This window comes from Ambystoma mexicanum, chromosome 3p (assembly GCF_040938575.1).
Source record: "Ambystoma mexicanum isolate Mex_15411 chromosome 3p, UKY_AmexF1_1, whole genome shotgun sequence".
In the NCBI taxonomy this organism is placed as follows: Eukaryota; Metazoa; Chordata; class Amphibia; order Caudata; family Ambystomatidae; genus Ambystoma; species Ambystoma mexicanum.
In genome coordinates, this window is record NC_090925.1 from 1195177959 (window position 1) to 1195192055 (window position 14097).

Below are 14097 nucleotides of genomic sequence, written 5' to 3' on the forward strand. Positions count from 1 at the left end.
AGTAACTGGTCCGGCAAAAGAAGATTGCCCAATCGAAACTCTCTGTGAAATGTCAGATCCCGTGGAAGCGGCGGGAAGAGAGGGAAACCTGTATGTCAGAGATGTTTTTGAATGGTTAGGTTTGATCCCGGCATAGGGAATCCTGGAGGTTAGAGAGATCTTTGAATTTTGAAATAGGTACTGTTCCCAAAACTACATTTACCAAGAGGCCTTGGAGTAAGAGAGAAAAAGTGATTTAAGGTTGAAATGGTCATGCCGAGGTAAGAGCAAAAGCCTTGCAGTTTTGAATGTCTTCAACAGCAGAAGAAATGTGAAAGGAGGCTTGAGCCCGACAGAGGGAATTCTATGAAGGTGTGATTGAAGCTTGGGAAGGGAACCCCCACAAATTGTGATTGAAAGGTTTGAGCCCAGCGGAGGGAAACCTGTACTGAATTGTGGTAACCAGAAGAAAACAAACTTTTGTTGAACTGTATTACAAGCTAAAAGGTGACCTGGGCTGGAGTGAGATAAAGCTGAGAGGTCCAGTGGAAAAACTAGTGACTTTTTGTGAAAGGCCAAGTGGGCCCTGGTCAACGGAATGAACTGCATCCTTGTGTCCGAAGCCAGAGTGTGTCGCAAGGTCCAAGTGTGCCACCTTACCCTGTGCTACAATACGTGGGGAGGGAGTTTACTCGGCCATATTGACATTTCTTTTGAACACTGATTTTTCTTTTTGCATTACACATTCCCTTAACACATTTATTGTATTACAAAGAGGGCAGGCATTAGGTTTATAGTGTTGACTAAGAACTGACTAGGACTGTATTTTCTTTTTGTTTGATGGTCAAATAGCGGCGTGGTTACCTCTGAACTCGGAATGAGGCCCAGAGACTCCTCTGCGCATGGGATTCACACTCCTCCATGCGTAGGAGTTTTCTCCTTGTTCACAGTTCCGCCTATGCTTAAATACGTCATCACAGTAAAAAAAGGTCATGTCCTCCTTTGACTGTGAAGTTCAGATGGGATCCACCGTTACCTCGAGGCTAAGAAATAAAAGATGTATCCCTGTTTGGTGGTTTTAAAACAAAAGTAACAACAGTCCTTTTAACACCCATATAGACTGACATGGTAGTCTGGTCCAGGAGGTCCTTCTCGGACTGGGAGTCACTGTCTAAAAGAGGGGAGTCACTCCCAGTGAAGTCCCACTTGCCCAGACCCCTAAAGAGTGTGTTGCGGAGGGGTCTCACCTCCCTAGCCTCAAAGGAGATGGCTCGTCTCTTGGGATAAGGGACACATTTACTAGATTTGTCACTGTGGAAAGAAGGATATTGGTGGATTTAAGGATCCACTGAGGAGGTGGTAAGCTCATAGGCGGAAAGTGAACAGGAGGTGTCAGGAATTAAAGAGATGAAGTAGCAGGTGTTAAAATGAGGCATGGTGGAGGAGGTGTTGGTGATGCCCAAGGGCCAGAAGTAGGTGGTAATATTGGTGCCCAGAGGTGACAATGAAATGGATAACATCAGAGAATGAGAGTAGCACAGAGAAGGTGGAAAGACGAGCACTCAAATTTGGAGGCTGTAAGGAAGGTGGTAGAGGTAGTGGTAAAGAGATTCTGGAGGAGATAACATCATGAAAATGGGAAGAAATTAAGGCAAGCAGGAGATGGAAAGACTTAGGAAGCTCAGTACCTAGATAGCCAGAGAAAGAATGAGCCATTGAGAGTGGTCGGCCTCAGATAGGGCCCAATTAATGGGAACGGGATGGGGACAGAGGTATTATGGTCGGAACAAAGAACCAAAGTAAGACAAATAAAGGGACTTCTTGGGCAGACTCGAGGGATCCCTCTCTGGCTCTCTGGCTTCCTGTTGGTTAAACCCACTGTCCTCTCTGATTAGAGAACTTTGTACTAGAATAAATCGGTCACGCTGTCTTGGACATAAGAATGTCTACATCTATTTCACAGTGAGGTGTAGGGATTAGATCCCTCTTAAGCCTGCATTGCCAAATAAGGAGGAAGGTGAAGGAACCCCCTTTGAACGGTATGGACTGAGACACTCACTTCTGGAGCCAGTGAAGCACAGGGTACCTGTATCCATTGAGTGGGATGTTTGGAGAAAGACCATCCTAGTTATTGTTTCTCTTGGGAAGATCACATTTTGCACTTTAAGTTGGTCCTTACATTAATATAGTTCACTAATATAGTTATAGAACAACAGAATTTGTGCTTGGTATCATTCTTGAGCCCATGTGTCCTACATGACAGGGCTGCAGATGTTTTTGCATGTTGTCCCTCTGCAGCCCAAAATGAGTGCATGGTATGACCAATCATATTTTGTGGAATATTTTTCATTTTTTGTCCCAACTACACTAATGTGCATGTCCAGTGACCCTATGGAGTATTTGGTTTGACAGATAATCTTGTGTGTTTTGTGAAATATATTTCATTTGGCTATTTATTTTTCAATTCTATATTTTCCTCTGACTGTACTGCACGTGGCTGCTTAGGGGTGTGTGTTTGTGGTGTATGTTCCATTACTTTTTTTACTTTCATGCCCACTGCTGTCACATGTTCTCACAAATGACATACATTCTCCGACACTGTAGGTCCTTCTTTCCTGGTTTAGTCACAGGGGACCTTTTCTTTTCACCAACCGCTCCTTCTCTTTGCTTCCTCTGTCTTTTTCTCAGGGATATGGTACCCTTCTCACTTATCCATACCTAGAGATATTGTGCACTGCTCACTAGTCGGCACGTAGGGAGAAAATGCCCTGCTTGCCCTTCAGGGCTCAGTCCCTTATTTCTCTTGTCAGGACCTCCAAATCGTCCGTCTGTACCTTCTCTGTCCTCCTGCTCTGCCTTCCCCTTGGTCAGAGCCTTCGTCTTCACCACCTCTTTGGGTCTTGCTATCGGTTCTTCCATGCCAGGTCTTACAGCTGGCTCAGCAGCATTCCTCTGATCTCTGGGTCTTACAATCGGGTATGCTACTCTGGGACGTGCCGCCAACCCAGCAACCTTCCTCTCTGCTCCAGTAATCATCTTCTTTTTTAACACCACTACTTGCCTGCTATGTACCACAAAATGTCCTTCCACTCTTGTCACAGGAGCTGGCCCTTATATAATTCTTGGACTAACTAGCTTCCCACAGATTAGCCAGAGGGGTCACATGCCTGTTCTAGGCATGCTTCATAGCAGGGATAATTATGGCTCTGAGTTCATGGGGTAAGTCTTTAAATAGGGGAGGTGTCATCTTGGATCCTACTTCTGTCTGTTTGTGTTGCTGGCTAGAAAGGGGCTGCCAGTTTGTTCCACTGCCCCAGGCTGAGATGATGTCTTGTCAGAGTTGTAAAAAATACCCCCTGACAGATTGATTAACCAAAAGATGGATGGACACCACAGGACACCGCTAGCCTGCTAAGAACATCAAAATTAATACCAGCAAACAACGTCCATAACAGCCATTTAGAAAACTTTTATAGAAATCAATACCTGATGACTAGCAGGAAGTAGCTGAGTAAGAATTACTTGTACTTGAAGGTGTCTAAACTAGAAAGCACAAGATCAGTTAGACTCTAAGGAATAAACTAAGTTTCTAAATAACGACTCAAAAATAGAACACTCTTACGATATGTAAATGATCTTGCAGGTCTGTGAAGAAATGATGAAAGCCAGAAAACTAAAAGTCAATCCAGTAGTCCACCTACCAACCGCCGGCACGAGGACGCCTAAATAAGTTGCAAGTTGCAGTTCCCGTTGATGAAATAAGTTCAGGAATCCGCCTACTAACCGCCGGCACGCGGATGCCTAATAAACAACATGAAGTGTCTCTAGTTCAAGGCAAAGGGCAGACAACTGCACAAGAGTTTGCGGGAGGAAGGGACTCCGAGTTCCGTCAGCGGTGATCACGGTGCGTCACAGATCCAGGACGAGTCGTGGGAGTAATCCAGGTCAGCAACGATGAAGGCAAGACAGAGGCAAAATCACTTGGGCAGGGGCAGGTCGGGGACAATTCCAAAGGTCATAACAGCATGGGCGAACAGGAGCCAAATTGTTCAGCAGAGACAGGTCGAAGACAATTCCAAGGTCGAAAGAATCCGAAATACAAACTAAACAAGGAGGACACACCAAGAGTTCCAGGAGACAGGCCAGGTCAGAATATCCAAGGGTTACGAGAAAGTCACAAGAATCGCAAGGCTATTGAATACAAATTCAGAAGCGAAGCGCCAAAACCACGCGGGGCACAAATACAAAAAACACTGGTCATGTGATCCAGAAAACTGAGCTCAACGTGAGAAAACACGTGACACTAGAAACGCAGAGCATCCACATTTCCAGGGCAACCCCCAGCGCTGTCGGAACAAATAGTAGTGTGCCAAATGTTTATGGGTACGATCGCTGAGGGAACGTTTCCGTATTCCATGAGGTAACTGAGAACTTTGTGTGGGAATAGATCAAGGAATAGGTGCCGTGAAAACCAAGCTCTGGATCTAACAGAACCCCTAATCCCCCTTAGTTTCCTGAAACGGTCCTGTTTTCTAGCACTCATGGCCCCCCTCTGCTACTCTCCACTCAGGATCTTCCCTTGGGCACCAGGCTGGCTCACCCTCACATCTCAATGGTTCATGTAGCATGCAGGTGTCTGGCACCATGTGTTTTCTTCTTTCTTGATGGTGAGTTGTTCTCTTCTTCTTTTTTTTTATTTTTATTTAATTAAACAGTTTTTCGCAGTTTTTACAAATTTTGCCAACTGTTCCTTTGTTGTTTTTATTTGACCATTTCCTTTTCGTTGTTGTCAATGTTCTTCGATTGTTTTCCAAGTAGATTTCAGATTGGTTCTTCTCTAGTTAAGTTTATATTCTGAAAAAACTGTCTGACCGCAATTACTGTTTTGGCGTTTAGTTTAGTTAGTTTAGTTTATTATTTATAGGGCGCACCATACCCTGGGGCATCAGGGCGCAACAGACAAGAAAATGCTCAACTTAGTTACAAGTACATAATAAGTGGGAAAATACGGACATCATCAATGTTACAATAAGTAGGAAAGTACAGACATCATCAATGTTGCAATAATCAGATATATACACATATGTACACAGGATCAGGTCAAGGAACAGTGAAGTAACAAGGTACCTGTGTCCTGGATAGTCATGGGGTTATGATATACAGTTGTGTCAGGGGTAGTTATCTCCTGACATCAGGATGTTCCACCAATAATCTCTTCCATGCACCATCTGTTTTTAAAGAGATGGCCCATATGGATCGTTCTTTTTGAAGACAGTTCTGAGCAGGACAGTAGAAGGTGCCTCACAGTTTCAACTGCTTTTGGTTTGTTGCAGAATCGGCAGAGATTGTTAATGGTGGTGCCTCTGATGAATAGGATTTCTTTAGTGTTTAGAAGGTTCAGCTTGGCCCTTAAGTATGTATTTCTCATTTGTTTACTGGGACCTTTTAACAAATAGCTCATGGGTTCATTTTGTTTTTGATGATTTACCGCTAGATCCAGGGCTAATTTGTTTTTCGTGGCATCTTCCAATGTTTTAATCCAGTCCATTTCCTTGAATTTTTTGGATGTTTTGTTTGGGTTACACTCGAATTCTTCCCAAGAGCTTCCTATTTCAAGAAGTGGTTCCGAGTTACTTTGCTCCCATGCAGATAGAATCTTGTTGGAACCTTTGTTTAGCTCTCTCTTTAATATCCTAAAGAGCTTCTCTGAGGATAGCCTTATTTTCCTATGGAGCATCAGGGTGTTCAATTTAACTCTGCCCCTTAGTGATAGAACGTTGATTTCTGTGCGTATCGACGCCATTGGTGTTGATTGCGGGAGCGTCAAAAGTTTCCTCCAAAATAGGCCTTCTAATTTTATCCAAATTCTCTCCGGTATCATAGGCATTGCTTCCGCACCATAAGTAATAGCAGGAACAGCTTCTTTTTTGTGTCTTGTTACACTTGGTCTTCCCTTTTTCGCATTTATCCGACATTGTATTAGACTGTGAGCATGTTTTATAGGGTCCTGAATTGTTTTTCTTAGTCCTGAAGAAGGCGGGTCTGCATCTCTCTACACCGTCGACACGCCATTGTGATTATCATGTTTCTGGCATTGAACACCACTGTGATTTGTGTGTTCTTGGCATAGACCCTATACAATTTGTACAACCATTCAGTCTTGTTTATGTATGATTTTAGTCCAATGTAAGTTCATTTATTTACTTCCCTCATGGGCATCTGATTACTACCTTTTCTGAATTCGAGTATAAGGGCAGATAAATTGTCCCCTGATCGATTTGTTCATATTATGAACTGACATATCTGCTTTTCTTTAACTTTCTTTTGTGTGTTTTTTGAAATCCATGAAAATGTCACTATGAATTGCCATATGCATTTTCTTTTTTTTTGTTCTTATTTTTGTGTGCCGATTTGAAATTCATGAAATAAACCATTGATCTAGTGAATTTTTTCTCAACAGTTTGCAGTGTTTCTAAATCATGCATTATGTGTTAACAAAATTCTCTTTAAAAACCAAGTGCATGTACGCTTAAATTATGCGATTTATTTCCATGTAGCATCACTAGATGTTAAATTTGGTTTTTAATTAAGTCATTTGAACAAGCCCTGATGGGAACATCCCTTTTGTATCTGCTGTCATTTGTTAGTGACCTTTACTCTCTTCTTTTGTCTATTGTTCTCCTGGCATATCTTTTTTTTCTTCTTGGCAATTTTAACTTATATCTATACTCTGCTCATTCTTCCTCAGCTTTTCTGCCTCTTATTGACTCTTACCAGTTATTTCTCTTTCATGCCCCCTCCTATACCTCTGAATCTTCTCTGGACCTTATCTTTACTTAATTTGCTTCAGAAGCTTCTGTTTATTTGTGGCCTATTTATTCCTCTGATCATTTTCTTCTTTCTTTGCCTTCTCCCTTCCCCCTACCACTTCATCCTTCATGTGTTGTGACCTTTGCTCCTTTAACACGCCCCTCTTTCTATCTTTGCTTGACCTGTCCCTTCCCTCTCTTAATCCTTTTGCACAATTCACTCCTGACTTAGCAGCCACCTCCTTCCATTCCTCTCTCACCTCCACCATTGATTCTCTCTATCCCCCTCCCATCCTTTCACTCACTCCTGTAAACCTCCCCAACCTTGGTTTACTCCTTTTCTGACATCTCTCTGCAGTCTCTTTGCTTCTTTCACCACAAACTGGAACGCTGTTGGAAAAAGCATCCCCTTCTGATCTTGACAAGCTTTCAAACCTTCACACTTCATATGACTCTTCCTTACCTCTAAAAACAATATTTCTTCTCACTTAATCATTCCATATCCCATCACCTTTGTTGTCTTTTTCAACTTATTCACAACATTCTTTCTCCTTGTCCTCCTGACCCTTAACTTTCTTCCTATCTATCTGTTTCTGATTTTGCTGATTACTTTACCTAGCGTTACTGCTACTTGGTCTGACGGTATTCACGTCGGATCCCAAGTTGGGGTGGCGCAGTAAGTCCCCATTTAGTCTGGGTCCATTGGACCCAATGGGGCATTTTCGGCACTATTGGTGCGGTGCCAATACTGTAGTGGTAATTGCACCCGAAATTGCCGGAAAGTCAGCAGATTTACCTTTGGGTCAGAGCTGGAGGTGAATCCACACATTTCCACCCAACTTATAGTTGGGCTGAATGGTAATGCGGCAGCAATTGTGTTACCACCGCGTTTTACTGCTCTGCCCCACTTGTGGTGAGGCCCTAAGTCTCTTCTATGCACTCTATTTTTTCAACCCCAATGTCCACCCTGTCCCATGCATCCTGCCCCTTCCCATCTCTGTCCCGCTCTTCTTTATCTTTTTCTCTCTTACTGACTTGGCAATCGCAAATTGAAAATTCTCCAGCTCACCAATGGTCATTCTCTAACTCACCAATGTTCTATAATATAAATAAGAACATGAGACACAAAACTCTAAATTTATATTCTGAGAAACAGTTTACATTTTGTGGAAAAAAATGTTTTTAAAAAAATTATGTGTGTATTACCCCTTAAAACAAATAGTGCTGTTATCATCATGAACTCCACCTCACTGTTTATTGTGTGAAATCAAAGAAGTTAGCCTAATTCTGAGGTGCCAACTCGGTGTGCTATCTATAAAAATATACTAAGCATGCTTAGCATGGTGACATCACCATGCATGGCACCATCTTTCAAACACCATCCTAGGTGTAGACAGAATGCATATCTCTCTCTCACATCCATATGCCTTAATAACATAGCACCTCCCTACCTTGTAGAAAGAGTAAACAAGAGAACGTCTGACCGGCCCACGAGAATATCTTACGCCTTCACTCTAGAAGTTCCTAGATACAAACGGATTACAGCCGGCGGCTCTAGCTTCCCGGTTCTAGCTGCTCAATCCTGGAATTGACTCTAGATCTCAGAATTGACCAACCTTACTCCACATTCAGACAGAAACTCCTCACTTGGCTACGGACTAATGACACTTAACCTGACCTCCCCTCTGACCTACTAACCCCCTTCGACCTCATACCCCTGCTCTACCCTCTTTTAAATTTCATCCTAAGGATTGCTATGCTGGCAAACCGTTGAATCTATGGCATCCCGCTGCCTGTATCTTGGTTTTTCTATTGGGAAACTTGGTCTCTGCTAATCTTATGGTTGCATTCTAGCTATTACTGTTTATAACTGCTTTTACACATTGTATGTACCTACCTAACGATGTAACCAAGTATCCTATGTATCTTGTATGCTCTGTAACTAAGCTTCTTAAGTATCCTTGTACTGTTCGCGCCCAGCTACCTGAGAGTTTTGGCCTGCGCTATACCAACCAAACAAACAAACAAACAAACAAATATAAACAAATATAAACACAATCAGTAAAGAATTGTTGAAAGAAAAAAAGGGCGATAAAAAGAAAAAAAATGGTCCTATTGACATTTAGAAGTATGCATTAAACGAAAGACGGTTGCTATATGAAGAGGATGAATGCATGGGCCCCTCGGCAGGACTGACTGGAGCACATTTTAGATTACAGTAGTTTGATTCTTTCCCATTTACTATCAGTTGTTAGTCTTTGGCTCATTTTACTGTGAATAGTTTGTAGATTAGATGAAAAATATTATCTAATTTTGTTTCAAAGTTCCTGAGATGGTCCAGATCCTGTTACAGCAAGCATAAGCACTTAAATCGGAAGGCATAGCTCTCAACCATTTGTGTTGCAAAGGCGGGTGAAATCACCCGATTTTGTTTTTGGCGGGTGAGACGCCCATTCGAATGCATAGCTCTCAACTCACACGCTTTTGGCGGGTGTCACCCGCCTTGTAAACAGATGACTCACCTGCCAAGCCACCTTCACGCCCATTCGTTTCAATGGACCTCTCACCCGCCAAAAATAAAATCGGGTGTTTTCACCCGCCTTTGCGACATAAATGGTTGAGAGCTATGCGAATGAATGGGCGTGCAGGAGGCTTGGCGGGTGAGTCAGCCTTTTTTTTACAAGGCGGGTGACACCCGCCAAAAGCGTGTGAGTTGAGAGCTATGCCGGAAGGTGTTTGATTCAGGTATTTCACTCAAATATGACTGCTGTGATTGTGTTTTCATTGTGTCGGGTTTATTCCTTTTTGGCTGAAGGGACCCTCTCTTGCTAACATTTTTCTTTTCTAGGTACTGAACCAACAGCCTTGATGAGTAATTGATTTACATGTTGTGTTTGTAGGTACATCTGACAGAACATGAAATGCTGCCAAAAGGATAGTCATTAGACCCAGTGTGGAAAAAGCTACTATAAATATCATGGCTTTAGCAACTTTGAGACTACCACCATTGCTTCTACATATGCTTCATAACATTTCTATATTCTCCACTTTACACATTTCTTTTCTGCACCTTACCATATGCCCAAGTGCACGCGTGTCCTCTAACACCAACCAACGTGCATATTAAAAAAAGAAAAAAAAAAGGTTGCATATTGAAAAGCCATTTCTGACTTTGCATCGAAGGACATGCATTGGGAGACTGTAAGGGCAGATCTAAATTCATGCTGCTTTGTTGCAGATGCATTTCACTTCAGAAATGTTTAACCCAAATTCGCTTTCTTTATGTAACTGTTTCCGCCTGCGCACACTAGCCTTTACAACCAACGTCATTACGTAGGCAGCACTAGTTGCTATCCAATACACACCCACTTCTAGATGCGGCTCGCGACAGCGTCATGACGTGAGGCGCTCCTGCCGGAGAGCTGCACTGACACCCGTTGTTCTCGCTACACATCTCGGGCTACAGAGAGATATCCTTCAGCCGGGGCAGCCCTGCACCGATCGCGCGCTCTCGCCATCCTTTGTTTACGGGCGCCACGCGACATGCTGTCCGGAAAGAAGACCGAGCTCAGTCTCAGCGGGGGCGACAAGAGCCACGAGCCACAGGGGGCTTCCGCCGACAGCGGCGGCGTCCCATCCAACGAGCGGACACCACGCAAGAAAGAGCGCATCTCCCCGTCCTCCGATCTTGGCACCCCGGAAGGGGGTGCCATGGAAGGGGGCTTCCCGGGCACACCCGAGGGGCGCCGGAGCAGCCGCCGCAAGAGACCCAAGGTGCAGTACCGGGAGATGGACGAGAGCCTGGCCAACTTGTCCGAAGACGAGTACTACTCGGAGGAGGAGCGGCATGCCCGGGCCGAGCGCGACAAGGAGCCTTCCCTGCCTCCCACGGCCGAGGAGGAGCACGAGAGCGAGCCCGAGGAGCCCTCCGAGGGCGCTGCGCTTCAGAGCCGGCTCCCCCACGAGCGCATGACTTCCCGGGAGGCGGCTGCCTTCCCCGACATCATGAACGCGCCCCAGGCCGCCCAGAAATCCTTCCTCCACATCCGCAACCGCACGCTGCAGCTCTGGCTGGAGAACCCCCGCATCCAGCTGACCTTCGAGGCCACCCTGCAGCAGCTGGAAGCCCCCTACAGCGCGGACACTGTGCTGGCCCACAGGATACACGGCTACCTGGAGCGGCACGGTCTCATCAATTTCGGCATTTATAAAAGAGTCAAGCCCTTGCCAACGCAAAAAACGGGCAAAGTGATCATCATTGGCGCAGGGGTCTCCGGCTTGGCGGCAGCTCGCCAGTTGCAAAGCTTTGGGATGGATGTCACGCTCCTGGAAGCGAGGGACAGGGTGGGAGGTAGAGTGGCCACTTTTAGGAAGGGACAATACGTTGCTGATCTCGGAGCTATGGTGGTGACGGGACTTGGTGGAAACCCAATGGCAGTAATCAGTAAACAAGTGAACATGGAGCTGGCGAAGATTAAACAGAAATGTCCGCTTTATGAGGCCAATGGGCAAGCTGTTCAAATTCCGAAAGAGAAAGATGAAATGGTAGAGCAGGAATTTAATCGCTTGCTGGAAGCCACTTCATACCTCAGCCACCAGCTGGACTTCAATGTTCTGAATAATAAACCGGTGTCCCTTGGCCAGGCGCTTGAAGTTGTCATACAGTTACAGGAGAAGCACGTGAAAGACGAGCAGATTGAGCACTGGAGCAAAATAGTGAAGACCCAAGAGGAATTAAAAGAAGTTCTGAATAAGATGGTCACCATGAAAGAGAAGATTAAAGAGCTTCACCAGCAGTATAAGGAGGCCTCAGAGGTGAAACCAGCCCGAGATATCACTGCAGAGTTTCTAGTGAAGAGCAAGCACCGGGACTTGACCGTGCTCTGTAAGGAATATGATGAGTTTGCAGAAGCACAAGGGAAGCTTGAAGAGAAACTCCAAGAACTTGAAGCGAATCCTCCTAGTGATGTGTACTTGTCCTCACGAGATAGGCAAATTCTTGATTGGCATTTTGCAAATTTAGAATTTGCTAATGCAACACCCTTGTCGACTCTTTCTCTGAAGCACTGGGATCAAGATGATGATTTTGAGTTTACAGGTAGTCACTTGACTGTGCGAAATGGATATTCATGCGTACCTGTAGCTTTAGCTGAAGGCTTGGATATTAAGTTGAATACAGCAGTTCGACAAGTTCGATATACAAGCTCTGGGTGTGAAGTTTTAGCTGTCAATACCCGCACCACAAGTCAGACTTTTATTTATAAATGTGATGCTGTTCTGTGTACTCTTCCCCTGGGAGTGTTGAAGCAGCAGCCACCAGCAGTGCAATTTGTCCCCCCTCTTCCAGAATGGAAAACCTCTGCAGTGCAGAGGATGGGGTTTGGTAATCTTAACAAGGTGGTGTTGTGTTTTGACCGTGTGTTTTGGGATCCTACTGTAAATTTGTTTGGTCATGTTGGAAGCACCACTGCTAGCAGGGGAGAGCTCTTCCTTTTCTGGAATCTTTACAAAGCTCCAATACTTTTGGCACTAGTAGCAGGAGAAGCTGCAGGCATCATGGAAAACATCAGCGATGATGTCATTGTCGGACGATGTCTTGCAATCCTAAAGGGCATATTTGGCAGCAGCGCTGTTCCTCAGCCTAAAGAGACAGTGGTTACACGTTGGCGTGCTGACCCTTGGGCCCGTGGATCCTATTCATATGTAGCTGCTGGATCTTCTGGAAATGACTATGACTTGATGGCTCAGCCAATTACCCCAGGCCCAGCTGTACCTGGTGCTCCACAGCCTGTCCCTCGATTATTCTTTGCGGGAGAGCACACCATTCGTAACTACCCAGCAACTGTCCATGGGGCTCTCTTAAGTGGATTAAGAGAAGCAGGAAGAATTGCTGATCAATTTCTAGGTGCCATGTATACTCTACCTCGTCCTACTCCACCTGGGGTCCCAACACAACCATCTTCTAGTATTTCGTTGTAACTACGCTGGTGACGCTAACAATGTGATTGTGGGGTTGTAGCAGGATTTCCATGAATACAACGTCTTAGTAGTAGCTGCAGCATTAGGCATACTGATTTAAAGACTGAGCCAAACGCTTCAAATTTAATTTTGTGTGTAACTGCTGTAAAGTATGATGAATCGGCTTGGGCATTCCTTATCCATGGAATGTTACTGTTCACAATGTTGATTTGTACTTGCAACTCCTAATGTCTGGTCAAATCCTCCTGTCTTCAAATATTTTTTTGTTTTGATATTTCCATGGAAATAATAAATGTTGCATTTCATTGTGGCACTGCAGGAGACTTCTAACATCTTTTATAGATGCGTTTTTCATATTTTTATAAAAGATTACTGTTGTCAGTAATTTTTTTTTTTGTATTTTGAAAATAAAAAAGCTCAAAATTCGTTTGCAGACTTTCTTTTACAAAATGTAAGTAGAGTCAATGTTATCCAATGTACAGAAATGTCGATATTTTCATGATTACTAATTTGATTCTTCAGGAAGAATAATACTTAGAAATAATTTATTTGGTTTTATATAATTCAACAATGTCATTAACTTTCTGGTGTTGCTGGGATCTTCAAGAAAAGTAGACCTGATTTGATTAATAGAGAAAATCAAAGCTAGCCTTGCTGTCTTTGCTCAGAAGTACATGTGAGTGTGTGTGGAGGAATTGTCGAGTGAACTTCGGGTACCTGTATCCAGAAGGGAGCCTTGTTTGCCCATAGTGTGAGGATGCATGGGCTCAGACATGTATACAAGTTGGGAGAACTGTTCTGTTGGTTGTAATGTTTACTGGCATGGTGTGTTCAATTACTGTGTGTTAGTGGTTTAGGCGATGTGTATAGTGTAGGCTAGAAATTAGGAATTTGATTGGTACAGGATTTCATTGGGAAGCAGTGAAACAACTACGAGCAAAATCACATTGAGCGTCACCGTGGTGCATATCTAATAACATTGGGGTGTTCCAAGGATCAGAATTACAGTGGATATGTAATGTAGATTGGGAATGAGGAAGTTTTAGGGTGATGTCCATTACCTTGTTCGTGTGCATTCTGTGGTCAGAGCAGGTGGTGGTACAACAGGGTGGGCCAAAACAGCGATCAGGAGTCTTTACTATCGGGCTCAATTGGCTGCCTCCACTTCATCACGGATTGCAGTGGGGAAGAGGCAGTAGATCACTGCCTTAATTTAGCATGTATAGGAAATAGATTCTTCTGTGCATGAGCCCCGTTCAAAGGCCCCACTCTATTCGTCTCTATGCCAGCCAAGGTTGCTTGAAGTGGATCGTGGATCAAGGCCTTGGCC

General features: G+C 44.2%; 1 protein-coding gene and 1 pseudogene across 3 annotated transcripts in view; both read left to right on the forward strand.

The window, feature by feature from the left end:
- Positions 1-14097, forward strand: part of SPOCK1 (SPARC (osteonectin), cwcv and kazal like domains proteoglycan 1) — a 3006883-nt gene that overhangs the window by 897459 nt on the left and 2095327 nt on the right. The gene's annotated exons all lie outside the window — the stretch shown is intronic.
- Positions 10168-13193, forward strand: LOC138581343 (lysine-specific histone demethylase 1A pseudogene; annotated as a pseudogene).